This window comes from Hordeum vulgare, chromosome 2H (assembly GCF_904849725.1).
Source record: "Hordeum vulgare subsp. vulgare chromosome 2H, MorexV3_pseudomolecules_assembly, whole genome shotgun sequence".
In the NCBI taxonomy this organism is placed as follows: Eukaryota; Viridiplantae; Streptophyta; class Magnoliopsida; order Poales; family Poaceae; genus Hordeum; species Hordeum vulgare.
In genome coordinates, this window is record NC_058519.1 from 175,502,754 (window position 1) to 175,517,658 (window position 14,905).

The 14,905-nt window shown below is 42.8% G+C and overlaps 2 pseudogenes; both read left to right on the forward strand.

Annotated features, from left to right (window-relative positions):
* Positions 1–6,048: 6,048 nt before the first annotated feature.
* On the forward strand, positions 6,049–9,701 carry LOC123426039 (annotated as a pseudogene).
* Positions 9,702–10,072: 371 nt separating this feature from the next.
* LOC123426041 lies at positions 10,073–12,418 on the forward strand (annotated as a pseudogene).
* The last annotated feature ends 2,487 nt before the right edge of the window (positions 12,419–14,905 follow it).

The following is a 14,905-nucleotide window of genomic DNA, read 5'->3' on the forward strand; positions in this document are numbered from 1 at the left end:
AGAAGGAGAAGGCCAAGGACCTTCTAGTCCTTCTCCTCCTCCTCCTTCTCCTCCTTCTTCTTGATTTCTTCTTCTTCTCCTCCTCCTCTTTCTTATCCTCTTTCATATTATCCTTGCTTTAATTTCCCCAACAATGACATAATTAGCCCATTTAGCTCCAAAATGCCATAATAAGCTCAAAATGGCATAAGAACCTTGGTTAGCTCATGAATATTATATTCTTAGCTTGTTTTCCTCTAAAATGGGATAATTAGCCCATATAGCTCCAAACAGACATAATTAGGTAATTTAGCTCCAACAAGAGGATAAGTGGAGAATAAATAGGAAAAATGAAAAGAAAGAAAGAAAGAAGAAGAAGAAGAGAAGAAGGAGAAGGAGGAGGAGGAGGAGGAGGCCAAGGACCTTCTAGTCCTTCTCCTCCTTCTTCTTGATTTCTTCTTCTTCTCGTCCTCCTCCTCTTTCTTCTCCTCTTTCATATTATCCTTGCTTTAATTTCCCCAACAATGACATAATTAACCCATTTAGCTCCAAAAAATGCCATAATAAGCTAAAAATGGCATAAGAACCTTGGTTAGCTCATGAATATTATATTCTTAGCTTGTTTTCCGCTAAAAATGACATAATTAGCTCAAGAACATCATATTTTGTTGTTCTTCTGACTTTCTTATTCACATTTTTGCAGATTGGATATACTACATGCATGGAAGCTGGCATTCATGGAGTTGAACAATGTCGATGGATGAACTTTATATGTATATCATCTAGTTTTCATTTGAGTTGATGAACAATGTCAAACTATATGTATATGTATATATGGATAAACATCGGAATACTTTGTATGTTGTTTGTTTCGATATATGGGGATGTACATTGATTTATATGTATATCATATATGTGTGGTGAATTATATATATGTGTTGGCAAATATATGTGTGGTGAACTATATATCATATATGTGTGGTGAATTATATAAATGTGTTGTCAAATATATATATATGTGTTTTGAAATAATATAAAACAAAAAAACAGGTACTATATGGGCTCTTTGCCGTCTGCCAGCTGATGGCAAAGACCTGTGCCATCAGCTGGCAGATGGCAAAGGTGCCACATGGCACCCAGCTGTGCATCCTGGGGTGTCTATATAGGCTCTTTGCCGTCTGCCTCCAGGGTGGGCAGACGGAAAAGAAGAGGGCACAGAGTAGGGGGGGAGGAGGAGGCAGACGACAAAGAGTGGAGGGGGGAGGAGGAGGAGGCAGATGACAAAGAATAAGGGGGAGGCGGACGACAAAGAATAAGGGGGAGGCAGACGGCAAAGAGTAAGGGGGAGGCAGACGGCAAAGCCTCCGTTAACCCCTAACGGAGGCAACGCCTGTCGGCTGCCGTCTTGAGCACTTTGTCGACTGCTCCTATGGAAAGCTGACGGCAAAGAGCTTTGCCGTCCGCTTTGGGGAGGCAGACGGCAAAGAAGGTACGATGCCGTCGTAGGCTGACGCAAAAATTTTGCCGGCCGTGAGATTCTTTGTCGTGTGTGGTATTCTCTTTGCCATCCAGGATTTAGTCTTTTCCGTCTGTGATGGCAGACGACAAAGAAGCTGATTCCTGTAGTGTATGTGTTCTCACCGATCTTACATTCAGGCTTATGCTTTTACTTTGTTCGTTGGTGTTTACACTTTGCCATTGTATTATCCATGCTAGTTTATTTTCGTTTTCTACTTTTCTTGTTTTGTGTCCTTTTGAGAAAACCCAAAAAGATTTTCCTTTCTTCTTTTGCTTGTTGGCAGCTTTCCCCTGTAAATAGTTTTGTTTTTCTTTGGGTCAAGGTAGAAGATATTGGTTACAATGTTTAGTGGCTCTTGCATGCATACCTGTTTAGCTTTCAAAGAGCAATATTACTTTGTCTTCTCCTTTGTGTTTGCCTGCAGATTCAGCTTAGTCCAATGCACGAGCACGCTTATTGTGAGAGAGACTGGAATGACTGGTATGAACTCTTATCTATTTTGTTTTTGTAAATATGACTAGCATGTCGTCCTAGATTCAGCTTTGTTGTGAGAGAACAATGTTTGCAATGACAACTTAGAGATCATAGTTTCTGATGCCATGCTTATTTAGCTAGGAGCTTATAATGGTTTGTCATGAATGCCAACATAGATTTTGAGATGACTATGATGTAGTATGATAGGATGGTATTCTCCTTTGAATGATTCAAGTGGCTTGACTTGGCACATGTTCATGCATATAGTTGAAACAAAATCAACATAGCCTCTATGATGTTCGTATTCATGGTGATTTATATCCTGTTCATGCTTGCATTCCATGTTAGTCAAACTCATTGCATCTTGATGAAAATTGTCGCTCTCTAGTTGGTCGATTCCCAGTCTTTTGGTAGCCTTCACTTGTACTAAGCGGAATATTGCTTCTGCATCCACTTCCATAAACCAAAAAGTTTTCCCATGAGAGTCCACCATACCTACCTATGTGCGGTATTTACCTGCCGTTCCAAGTAAATTTGCATGTGCCATTCTCTAAACCTTCAAGAAATAATCTGTTTTGCATACCCGAACCGCTCATGTGGTGACAGGGGGCTATTGGTATCTTCCATGCTAGGCATGTTATCCTCGACATGTGTGTATTCACTATCATTCACGAGAAAGGGGCCGGTAATTGGAATGCCCAGTTCCACACTTAAATCGAAAACATAAATGTAAAACAAGACTCCCCCCGGATTGATGTTAGTATGGACCGTACCCGAGGATTCGGCTAGCCGTGAAATGTGATTGATTGGTGGTGTGGGAGTTAAAACTTTACTTTTCTGTTTGGGAACCGCCTATAGCATGAGTAGCGTGGAAGATATTGAGAACTCTTGGTCATTGCGTTGACAACGAAAGCATGCCACCCAAAATTATTATCTCTGTTATCAAAGCTTGAGCTCTCTCACCTATGCAAATCAATGCTTCTCTCTTCGAAGGGCCTGTCTATTTATTTTCCTGTTGAGTCATCCTCTTCTTATATAAGCACCAATTGGAGAGCACCTCTGTCATTTTTATGCTTTGATTTTGATTGATATTGAGTATGAATATGACTGGATCTTCGTTGCTATGAATTACAATGTTTAGTCAGCCCTTGATCTTTGAAAGTGTTCTGCATTTATGTTTTGTGGTCTCAGACAGAGCTAGCGAGATACCACCTATTCATATTGCTTCATGCTTGTTTTGATTGAATTGTTGGTATTTGAAACTCATTATTATTTGCTCGCTAGCTGATTATGCCATTGATATTAGTTTACCGTGAGACCTTTCTGTCACTTGCTTATGTGGTTAACTTGTGATCTTGCTGAAATTCTGGTTATGAGTTAGACATAGTTGCAACAACAAGATCAAACATAGTTTGTCAAAGTTTTTCTCTCTCTTTCAGTTTGTCAACTGAGTTGCTTGAGGACAAGCAAGGTTTTAAGCTTGGGGGAGTTTGATACGTCTCCGTCGTATCTACCTTTCCAAACTCTTTTGCCCTTGTTTTGGACTATAATTTGCATGATTAGAATGGAACTAACCCGGACTAACGCTGTTTTCAGCAGAATTGCCATGGTGTTGTTTTTGTGCAGAAATGAAAGTTCTCGGAACGTCCTGAAAATTTACGGAGAATTTTTATGGAAAATACGAAAAATACCTGCGCCAAGATCCACCAGACCGGGTGGGCCAGTGGGCCACAAGCCCTGTTGCCGCGGCCACCCCCTGGCCGCGGCAACCAAGCTTGTGGAGCCCACATGGCTCTGCCGCCCCCAATCTCAGCTGTATAAATTCACTTTCGCCCAGAAAAAAATAAGAAGAGAAGATTTCGTCATGTTTGCGATACGGAGGCGCCGCCACATCCTGTTCTTCATCTGGAGGACAGATCTCAAGTCCGTTTTGGGCTCCAAAGAGGGGAAATCGTCACCATCATCATCATCAACCTTCTTCCCTCTCCAATTCCATGAAGCTCTTCATCGTTCGTGAGTAATCTATTCGTAGGCTCGCTGGGCGGTCAAGAGTAGGATGAGATCTATCATGTAATCGAGTTAGTTTTGACGGGGATTGATCCGTAGTATCCACTATGTTCTGAGATTGATGTTGCTACTACTTTGCCATGCTTAATGCTTGTCACTAGGGCCTGAGTGCCATGATTTCAGATCTGAAATTATTATGTTGTCACCAATATATGTGTGTTTTAGATCCGATCTTGCAAGTTGTAGTTACCTACTATGTGTTATGACCCGGCAACCCCGGAGTGACAATAACCGGAACCACTCCCGGTGATGATCACAGTTTGAGGAGTTCATGTGTTCATCAAGTGCTAATGCGTTGTTCCGGTTCTTTATTAAAAGGAGAACCTTAATATCCCATAGTATCCTTTTGGACCCTGCTTCCATGGAAGAGATGGACAATAGATGTCATGCAAGTCCTTTTCCCTAAGCACGTATGACGACAGACGGAATGCATGCCTACATCACATTGACGAACGGGAGCTAGCCACATATCTCTCCGTGTTATAACTGTTGCGTGATGAATATCATCCAAACGAATCACCGACCCATTGCCTACGAGTTTGTCCTACTTCTGCTATTACTTGTCTTGCTCTGCTTCTACTGATGTTACTTGTCTTGCTCTGCTGCTACTGTTGTTACTTGTCTTGCTCTGCTGCTACTGCTGTTACTACTGTTGCTAGTTGCTACTGCTGTCACTACTGTTGTTACTTGCCACTGTTGTTACTCGTTACACTGCTGCTACCTGCTACAATTTTGATTCGTTGATCGTTGACAGGAACAGACAATTTCCGTCAATGAGGCAACTTCTGGCGCCATTGATACGACATTTAGGAATAGTGTGCCGTCAACAGATCGTTTCTGACACCATTGTTATCATACTACTTTGTTGTTGATACTTTGCTTGAAGATACTAATCTTTCTGGTGTGGTTAAATCCGACATATTCAGCTGCTAATACTCGAGAGTATCCTCTCACCCTCATTTGGCGATCAACAAATTTGGGTCGAATACCCTACCCTCCAAAACTGCTACGATCCCACGCGCTGGTGGGCCGTCAACAACATTCTTCTAGTTTCGTTACCGTGGAGTGCTAGCAGCATTCTTCTGGTGCCGTTGCAAGGGAAGGTATGTTGTCACACGGAGTCACTACCATGCACATCATATAAAGCACCCCCATGTTCATGACAGTTGTTACTACAAAAGTAATGCACGACCGGCAGCATAGCATGTGTCCACCATTGTTAACAGAAAATGGAGTAGACTAATATAATTAATGCTCACAAATGGGAATGTTGAACCGCCAATAAAACTAAAGCAGTACTCACTTGCTTTGGCCTCTCCCGTTCTCCGAAAAATATGTCACTTGCTTTGGCCCAAATCACATATTCAATAAAATGTGCACATCACATTTATTTGTATAACTGTACACTAGCACCAAATTCCACACCACCAGCCCCTCCTCTCTCTTCCCCGGTGACCTCCATAGCTGAGTTGGACAAGGGTCCCTCCCCTTGTATGGTTGTTGTTTTAGTTAGGGTCAATAAATTGGATTTGGTTTGAGCTTGCCCCTGTACCTCTCCTTCTAGATCTGGTGTAGGCTACCGGAGACAGAGAAGATAGATGCAGAGATGTATATTAGATTCTCGCAATTGTGTGACTGAATTGGTCATCGATCTGCAAAGTACCTCGTGAAGTGCAGATTTAGCGTTGGTGAATTTTACTGAACTCCACCCTCTCGAGTAGTTACTAGATGTGCTACTATTCAATGTCCAGACTATTTTTTCCATTGTGATGTGTTTCAGATTTTGTACTTGGGGATTTTGTGCGAGGAAAATAGAGTAGCATGATTTATTGATGTTGTGTTGTAGAGTGATGTTGGTAGTGGTTTATTTGAGTCCAAACAATGGTAGATAGAATTTATGTTGTCAAGCTTTGCCTTGAGAAAATTTGTATGCTAGGATGATTATGCTCATAATACATTCACATGGTACTGCTGCAGGCACACTTCATGGACGAGGAGGACCACCCACGATGATGAACATGTGTGACCTCACCCCTGAGCCTGACGAGCTCGACAACGACAACATCGTCAACCTCGATCTCGATGACAAGGTTGATCCCTAGCTTAGTGCCCCACTCAAGATGGTCTTCCCCAATCTTTGTGATGCTGTTTTGCTGTGGGTGAAAGTCCTCCTCTACTTCCTTGGTGCAACTAGTAATAATTGACAAACGTTTCTAGCTTTCACAAATGCTTCTCGCTGTGCTCTGCGTGCATCAACAGGATAACTACTCTAAACCGTGCATACGTTATCTTGTTCTGTTTTTTATAGCAAAGGATCTTGTGAGATATGATACCCTTTTCCCCCATTGCAAAGCAGGTTAATTCTGGATTGCCTATTGTTTAGGGATGAATATATGAGCTACTGTATATATTTTAGTAGATACCCAACATGAGATTTTTGGGTCCCAAATGGGGCCCTGAATATTCATGGTTGTTGAATTATGTTTAAATAATTGTATTTGTAAATTTTTATTCTTGTAGTGCTTTTTTAGTGCAACTACTATTAGTAGTGGATTGCTGGGTGTTTTAAACAAAATAAACATTGACTGCCAACTGCTGATTTGGTCATTTTGTGTCATTTACTTGCACTCAACAAATAAAATTAGACCAGGAAATGAAATACACCAGCTGTCTGTGCCGTGTACAATCATTCAGTGTGCTTTGTTTTGCAAATATACTACATAATCAGATCTACAGTTAGAATAAAGAAAAGATTGTGCCATCAAATTTGTGACAAGAAAACTGAAATTTTCTTCCTTCACACAAGAGAGGAGAGGAGTGGTCAAGTCCTTCCGACGTTTCTTGTTTGACACATTCATTAAGCTAGCTCGCTATTGACGTGCTTGTTAATAACTAGAGTAGTAACTTGTTTGGCTGTCTGCTCTTGTTGTTGCCACTTGCCAAACTGAAAACTTTTAAAAACTGGGTGTACTGTTGTCATGTTGAGTAGCTTTGTTTTTGTAATCTGGCTCGAGCAAGCAGTGGCCTGATGAAGAAAAGATTGCAGTGCCATATATTAATGCCCCAATTACTTTTATATTCAAGCCATTCTCTTCTTTATATTTCTTTAAAAGTACATGTGAGTTTAATCGCTCTAATTCTACAGTTGAAGGCTCCTGCTAGATTGAGATTTATAGCTCTTAGTAATGTTTGTTGAATCACATTCCTCCTAAGATTTATTTTATTCCCCTCTCTGTGCAGCTGCCCCTGGTTCAATTCCTCCCAAGAGCGGATCTACGCCAATGGGCAACTTTTCTTGCTCACGTGGATAACGGCCACTGGCTGCTCCACAACAAAGACAAGCACGACGGCCTTGTCGATGTTGTCCGCCGCCGACACCAAAGAGCAATCCCGCTGATACATCCATTTTGCATCATGCTTTCATGTTGATATTTATCGCTTTATGGACTGTTATTATACTTTGTGGAACCTTAATTATGCCTTTTCTCTCTTATTTTGCAAGGTTTATTTGAAGAGGGATAATACCGGCAGCTGGAATTCTGGACTGGAAAAGGAGCAAGTCTGAGTCCTCTATTCTGCGCAACTCCAAATACCCTGAAAATCAACGTGGATTTTTTTTTGGGTTTGATAAAAAATATTGGGCGAAAGAAGTGTCTAAGGGGAGCAACCAGGGGACCACAAGCCTGGTTGCCGTGACCTACCCCCTAGCCGCGGCAACAGGGCTTGTGGGCACCCTGGTGGCCCACTGGTCCCCCTCTTTTGCTATATGAAGGGTTCGTCCAGAAAAAAATTAGGGTGGATCTTTTTCGAGGATTCTCCGCCGCCACGAGGCGGAACTTGAGCAGATCCAATCTAGAGCTCCGGCAGGACGATCCTGCCAGGGAAACTTCCCTCCCGGAGGGGGAAATCGTCGCCATCGTCATCACCAACACTCCTCTCGTCGGAGGGGATGCATCTCCATCAACATCTTCATGAGCACCATCTCCTCTGCAAACGCTAGTTCATCTCTTGTAACCAATCTCCGTCTCGCGACTCTGATTGGTACTTGTAAGGTTGCTAGTAGTGTTGATTACTCTTTGTAGTTGATGCTAGTTGGATTACTTGGTGGAAGAGTTTATGTTCAGATCCTTGATGCTATTCATTACACCTCTGATCATGATTATGATTATGGTTTGTGAGTAGTTATTTTTGTTCTTGAGGACATGGGATAAGTCATGGTAATAATAGTCATGTGAATTTGATATTCGTTCGGTATTTTGATATGATGTATGTTTTTTTCCTCTAGTGGTGTTATGTGAACGTCGACAACATAACACTTCACCATATTTGGGCCTAGAGGAAGGCATTGGGGAGTAGTAAGTAGATGATGGGTTGCTGGAGTGACAGAAGCTTAAACCCCAGTCTATGCCACTACTAGGAAAAGGGCTATAGATGATATAGATACTAATGGCGCACCATGTGGAGGTGTGCCATTAGTGTGATGGACACTAATGGCGCACCACACACTCGGTGCGCCACTACTATATTTTTTTTTTGCAAAAGTACTAATGGCGCACCGGGGCAGAGTGCGCCATTACTAGTTTAACTAGTAATGGCGCACCACTCACCCAGTGCGCCACTACTATATTTTTTTTACAAAACTACTAATGGCGCACCACCAGCTGGTGCGCCATTAGTAACCAGGGTTACTAATGGCGCATTTGTAGGTGGTGCGCCACTACTATAATTTTTTTTTGCAAAACTACTAATGGCGCACCACCATTAGTAACATTTGTAGGTGGTGCGCCATTAGTAACATTTGTAGGTGGTGCGCCATTAGTAGTTTCTGTTTCCCTCATCTCCACCGAAAACGCTCCCCCCACTACGCAGCGCGCTCCACCCGAAAATTTGAAACGAGAACCGCCCTCATCCGGTCCATAGACGCCATCCCCGCCCGCAAACCGCTTCCTCCTCCCGCACACCACCCGCCGCCGTCGCCGTCTCGAGGCCGTCCGCAAGGGCAACGCCCCCGTCGGCGTCCGCGGCACCGACACCGTCGTCCTCGGCGTCGAGAGGAACTCCACCCCCAAGCTCCAGGACTCCAGGTACCATCGAATCTCCTACCCCCTCTCGCTGCCCCTCCTCCCCACCTCGCCTTCCGTCAAGCAGATCTCATCTCGCCCTCCTCCTCTTGCAGGTCCGTGTGGAAGATCGCGAGCCTGGACACGCACGTCGCGCTGGCGTGCGCGGGGTTCAAGGCGGACGCGCGGGTTCTCATCAACCTTGCGCGCGTCGAGTGCCAGAGCCACCGCCTCACCATCGAGGACCCCGTCACCGTCGATTACATCACCCGCTACATCGCCGGCCTGCAGCAGAAGTACACCCAGAGCGGGGGAGTCCGCCCTTCGGCCTCTCCACCCTCATCGTCGGCTTTGATCCATACATGGACAAGCCCGCCCTGTACCAGACCGACCCCTCCGGCACCTTCTCCGCCTGGATGGCCAAGTCCATGGGGAGGAACTCCCAGCGCCGCTCCGCCTCGTCCCCCTCACTCCCCCGCGCGTGCCCCCATCTCAGATGCGCTCGCTCCCCACCGCCGCTGCCTCCTCCCCCACGTGGCCACCGCCCCCTCTCCCCTTGCCCCCATGACGACTGCCTCCTCCTGCATCCCCTCTTAACCTGAATCCCCTCTTGGCCTAATCCCCTATAATTTGACCTGTGTGCTAGGTTTCTTACTGCCTTTTAGTTCTGCAGGTTGCTGGATAGTTGAGGTTGCTCTGAATTTATGAAATGGTTCTCTCAATTTTGCTTTTGCCATGAGATGCTCGATTGAGTGTTGCATGTGAGGAGTAGGTTAGAATATTGACTGTTTAATGGAAAGCGCTAGCCATTGTACTACTGATCCCCGTGTTCATCCCCATCCGACTAGTGTGCTGCCTTTGGATAGGTGGATGTTCCCAGTTGATTAACTAATGTTAGATGCATACTTTTTGCATGTGTTACAGAAGCTTTATTCAAGTGTATGAAATGGTATAATGTAGTAATGTCAGAAGCATGATAGTATGCAAATGTTCAGTTATTTACGAAGCATATTGGATTTGTGTAACTACCAGTTTAGTTGCCTCATATATAATTTGATAAAGCATAGTGACTTACCGTTTCATGCTTCAGCACTAATCAATTGAACATGCTTATTTTTTTCAGATTGACCTGCTGGTGGTGGTGTACTACTGGTTGCAGTGGTGTTCCTCTCCCAGGTTGTAGTGGTGTTCCTCTCCCAGGTTGCAGTGGTGCTCTTCTCCCAGGCTGAAGGTAATTCTTGATCCAAACTTTGTGCAAAAAATTACTGATGTCTTGTTGTATGTGATGCATGTTTTTTCTGTACAACATCTTACAAGTAGAGGTGCTCATTCTCTGACATTATGCTTTGACTTAAACAGAATGAAGTATTACAATGGTTGTCTGTTCCACAAGGTGGAGAAGGATTTCCTGGCACAATCTGGGGACCCTACTGGAACTGGCAGTGGTGGTGATTCCGTGTACAAGTGAGCATTGTTTTACTGAACTCTCATATATGTGTTCGCCCCAACTTATGTTTTTGTGTGCGTGTGTGTGTTACTACTTAGTAAGCTCTGAACCTTATACTTTGGTCTTTTGTTTTCGATATTTACTTGAACTTAGGCTGGCTATTGCTGTCAAAGATATGCTTGAAAGCTGAATCTTCTTTCTCCAGGTTCCTTTATCGTGATCAAGCTCGCTTTTTTAATGATGAAATCCGTCCAGAATTAAGGCATTCAAAAACTGGTACTATTGCTATGGCAAGTGCTGGTGAGAATTGCAATGCCTCACAGGCACAATATTACAACGCTACTGATGTTTGATTTTTTAGGACCTAGGTATGCCTGCTTCTAACTTATTGATATCTATTTTTTATTTCTTTAGTTCTACATCACCTTGAGGGATGATGTCGACTACCTTGACGACAAGCACACGGTTAGTAGTACTTATTCGCTGTTTTCTTTTTTCTATCTGGGTGAGAGGTCGATGATTGCTTCAGTGAGTTCATCGCTTTGTTCTGTTGATTGCAGGTCCTTGGGACGGTTGCAGAAGGTCTTGACACACTGACAAAGATAATGAAGCTTATGTTGATGATAAAGGAAGACCGTTTAAGGACATAAGTTAGAATATTGTTTCACACCTGTGGTAAATTGCATAGTTAGGACATATCTGCCAAAGAACGGGGCTGTTTGATTTGGTGCCCTTGAGAACCAAAAGTTTGCCAGCCTTCTCAAACTGTAGCTGCTTATTTTTTTCCAGCATTAACTTGCTTTCATTCTTTATGCTTGCTGATTGTTCGCCAATTTTCTTATTGACAGGATTAAATATACATATATCTTGGATGATCCTTTTGACTATCCTCCTCAGCTTGCTGAACTTATTCCAGAGAATTCTCCATTAGGAAAGCCACGTGATGAGGTAAGTCGAGTTATGTCATTTGTGTTCATTTCAGCAAGATCTCGAATATGAATGCACCTATCTCATTGACATCCTTCACCATATAAAAGTGGTTATGTTCTCAATGCCATATTTTTCCTTCTCGGTGTGCAAGTTCATAGGTTGCAGAAGAGCGCCTAGAGGATAGCTGGGTCCCTCTAGATGAAAAGTGGATCCTGGTCAGCTTGAAGAGTTGTTCCGCTCTAATGAAGCACAGGCTAATGCAGTGATCCTTGAGAGCGTAAGTCTTGGTGCCATATCAAAACCAACACCTTACTCGTTAGTACTCCTAGTTACCATGTCGTGGTTATTTAATTCAATCATCACCAAGCTGTGTTAGGAAGAAACTCTAAATGGTTGTTCTAATTCCACACCGGAGCCTCTTACAGTCATTGCCTATTTGTGCTCTCGCCTATTCAACAATTAGTAGAGCATCATTCTGAAGTTAGCTAAGTAGCAAGCTAATGTGGTTGTCGCCTTGCAGGTACAACAACTAAGAAAGATGGGAGAGAAAATGGGAGTGGAAAACACTTAAATTTGGAGCTGCATGAATTAATCTGTGAGTATTTTTATATATTTGTTGATACACTTACCAGTAACTTTTTTAAGCAGGATTGAATATTCAAATCATTTGCGGATGAGCACGCTTCCGCATGTCTTCCAAGATTTCTGGCTTGATTCATCATCATATAATTGAAGGGCTTCAGTGATGATATTACCTTTCTTTCTCTGAATAACCCTCATGTTGTATCTTCATAGGTTTGTAGCACGATTGATCTAGCGTCTTTGATTGTCAAAGCATTGCTAGATTACACACATATCCCATCACTGTTTGATACTTTCTTCACAGATGTATCGCTTCATGGTCTCAGTGCTGACAGGAAGAAAGTAGTCCAGGCTAAATGATTAAACACTTCAATGGCGGTAGCCTAGGCATCTTTCCGCAATTTTTTCATCCCATTTTTGCCCAGTTGGTTGTAATTTATGCATTTCACATGTAAAGACAAATAAAACTGAAGCAACTGCACATAATATTTCTACGGCAGTGCATAGTCCAATATCACTCTATATAATAGCTCAATGCAAAGCTCAATGCATAGTTTTACAAGCACTGGAACATAGTTCTATATAATAGCATGTGAGATGATTGTAACTTTTATAGAAACTATATTGTTAACTATGATATCATGATAATCTTTTGATCGAATATTTTTAATACGCATATGAGATTTTAACAACTTGATCTAGTTCTACTTTCTTGACAAATTTGTGCAAAATGTTTTCAGGTACTCAACCTATTGATGCACATGGACATGATGACTCTTTAGTGTTTATGGACCAACCAACCTGTAATCATGGACCTTATTGTCTTGTAGACCATTTGGTGTTTCGAGTGTTTTGTAGCTTGCACTTTGTGCATGTAGATACAAACTTGTGTGTTCTGGACCATCTGAAGTCTCTCATAGTAACCAATAGTCCTTATCTTTTTGTGACTTGTGTGTTCTAGATGATTGTTAAGATGGTCAAAACTATGCTTCCTCTAGGTTAATTTGTTTGTCAACTTGCGTTCAATGTATGTGCATGTTTATAAACATATTTTCATTGTGGTGTAATATGTGTTTATCTTGAACCTTCTTGTGGGTGTGAGGATAATAATTGAATATTTTTAGAGCTGGTAGTATAACCTGTGGCGCACCATGAGCTATACTAATGGCACACCTGGGAGGCATACTAATGGCGCACGTGTGAGGCATACTAATGGCGCACCTGGGAGGTATACTAATGGCGCACCTGGGAGGCATACTAATGGCGCACCTGGGTGGCATACTAATGGTACATCTGGGAGACATACTAATGGCGCACCTGGGAGGCATACTAATGGCTCACATGGGAGGCATACTAATGGTGCACCATGAGCTATACTAATGGCGCACTACCTGGTGCGCCATTAGTATACCAGATACTAATGGTGCACCTGTGGTGCACCATTAGTAAAGAATTCTAATGGCGTGATGCTAGTGGCGCACCTATAGTGCGCCATTAGTAGCCAAAATAGGTGCGCCACTAGCAGGCCTTTTCCTAGTAGTGTGCATTGCTTCGTAAGGGGCTGATTTGGATCCTCTAGTTTAATGCTATGGTTAGACGTTGTCTTAATTCTTCTTTCGTAGTTGTGGATGCTTGCGAGAGGGGTTAACCATAAGTGGGATGCTTGTCCAAGTAAGGGCATTACACAAGCGCCGGTCCACCCACATATCAAACTATCAAAGTAACAAACGCGAATCATGTGAACATGATGAAACTAGCATGATAGAAATTCCTGTGTGTCCTCGGGAGCGTTTTTCCTCTTATAAGACTTTGTTCAGGCTTGTCCCTTGCTACAAAAGGGATTGGGCCACTTGCTTCACCGTTGCTGCTACTTGTTACTTGTTACTTTTCGCTTGCTACGTTTCACCTCACTACACCATCACTTGTTACCTCTACTTTTAGTGCTTGCAGTTATTACCTTGCTGAAAACCATTTATCAGTGCCTTCTCCTCCTCGTTTGGTTCGACACTCTTACTTATCGGAAGGACTACGATTGATCCCCTATACTTGTGGGTCATCAATACTCTTTTCTGGCGCCGTTGCTGGGGAGGGAAGCGCCTTTGGTAAGTGGAATTTGGTTTATGTGATATGGGTGCTAGTGTTAGTGAAATACCCCGTTCCCTATATGATGAAATCAAAGATGAGATTGCACCTGCTGAGTTAGAACCCATTGATGTCACTATTACGCTAGCTAATAGACACACTATCTGCCCTCTGGGAATTGTGAGAGACGTAGAAATCCTGTGTGGTAAGACGAAGTATCCTACTGATTTCCTCGTCCTTGCTACTGCACAAGATAGCTTTTGTCCCATCATATTTGGTAGACCCTTTCTCAACACTGTCAATGCTCACATTGATTGCATTAAACAGACTGTCATTGTTAGTTTCGAGGGTGTGTCTCATGAATTTAACTTCTCCAAGTTTGGAAGACAACCCCATGAAAAAGAGTTGTCTGTTAGGGATGAAATCATTGCTCTTGCCTCTATTTCCATACCTCCTACGCATCCTTTAGAGCAATATCTGCTTGAGCATGAAAATGATATGCTTATGGAGGAAAGAGATGAGATAGATAAAATTGTCTTAGAACAATATCCTATTCTCAAGAATAATCTGCCTATTGAATTGCTTGGGGATCCTCCCCCACCAAAGGGTGATCCTGTGTTCGAGCTAAAATAGTTACCAAATACTCTTAAGTATGCCTATCTTGATGAGAAGGAGATATATCCTGTTATTATTAGTGCTCACCTCTTGAATCACGAATAGAAGAAGTTATTAAAAACTTTGAGGAAGCACCGTGCTGCTATTGGA